This window comes from Chiloscyllium plagiosum, chromosome 7, assembly GCF_004010195.1.
Source record: "Chiloscyllium plagiosum isolate BGI_BamShark_2017 chromosome 7, ASM401019v2, whole genome shotgun sequence".
Classification (NCBI taxonomy): domain Eukaryota; kingdom Metazoa; phylum Chordata; class Chondrichthyes; order Orectolobiformes; family Hemiscylliidae; genus Chiloscyllium; species Chiloscyllium plagiosum.
This window is the reverse complement of record NC_057716.1, coordinates 56544545-56546068: the sequence shown is the minus strand read 5'-3', so window position 1 is coordinate 56546068 and position 1524 is coordinate 56544545.

Sequence of the window (1524 nt, the reverse complement as noted above, 5' to 3'; positions counted from 1 at the left end):
CACCACCCTGTCCCTCCTACAACATAGCCAATTTTAAGTCTACTTTATGAAATTACCAAGTCTTCTATGTGGGGCCTTGTCAAAGGCTTTTCTAAAATCCATATAAACTACATCAACTGCAGTACCTAATCACATATCTGGTCACCCCTGGAACATATTAAAGCAATCAAATTTGTTAGGCATGACTCTGCTCTGACAAAGCCATGCTGACTGTGCCTGATCAAACCTTGCCTTTCCAAGTGGAGATAAATGCTTTTCTCCAGAATTGTCTTCAATAAGTCAGTACTATGATTTATGGCACAAAACATTGATCTACAATGATCACCTTCTACATGAGTAAATAAGAATGTATAATTTTATGGCATCAGCCCAAATCCTTTCAGATGTGGATTGAGACCACATGCATTCCTTTTCATTTAGGATTCATAAAGGAAGAATTGAGATCGAGGTTGAAATGACAATGTATGAATCCACAGCTTTCCATGTTCCTCAAATAAGCATGCTTCTTTCAAGCAGGTTAATCTTCTATGTGGATTATTGGAAATAGGTGTGGGGTCACACTTTTGTTACCAATATGGCTTTATTGTACCAAATGATGTTGTCTTTCCACAACTATAGGAAAACAATCACTCTTATGGAAATTATGAGGTGATTTATATTTTCTTACATGTAATGCTATTCTGCAAAAATGATGAAAATAACAATTACAATTTGTATTCCAATAATGAGTTTCTCTGGTATCAATGAGGCAGAAAACTCAGAAAGGCATCATGCTGTAAGGTTGAGTGAAATAAGGGTTGATGGGAAGGGTGAGAGCAGTAACAAATTAAAAATACTATACATGAATGCACGAAGCATTAGACATAAGATGGATGAGCTTGAGGCTCTTTTGGAAATTGGCAGATACGATATTGTGGGGATAACTGAGATGTGGCTTCAAGTGGACAGGGCCTGGGAAATGAATATTCAAGGCACATGCTATTGTAAGGACAGACTAACGGGCAGAGGGGGTGGGGTGGCCTTGTTGGTAAGGGACGATATTCAGTTCCTTGCGCGGGGGGACCTAGAGTCAGGGGATGTAGAGTCAGTGTGGATAGAGCTTCGAAATACTAAGGGTAAAAAGACCCTCTTGGGAGTCATCTAAAGGCCCCCAAACGTAGTCTGGATGTCGGGATGTAAGTTGAATCAGGAGCTGAAATTGACCTGTCTTAAAGATGTTACTACAGTTGTTATGGGGATTTTCAACATGCAGGATGACTTGGAGAATCAGGATGGTGTTGGACCTCAAGAAAGAGACTTTGTGGAGTGCCTCAGAGATGGATTCTTAGAACAGCTGCTGCTGGAGCCGACCAGGGAGAAGGCAATTCTGGATCTCGTGTTGTGCAACGAACCAGAATTGGTCAGATACCTCGAAGTGAAGGAGCCATTGGGAAGTAGTAACCATAATCCAATAAGTTACAATCTGCAATTTGAGAGGGAGAGAGTACAATCGGAAGTGATAATATTTCTGTTGAATAAAGGGAA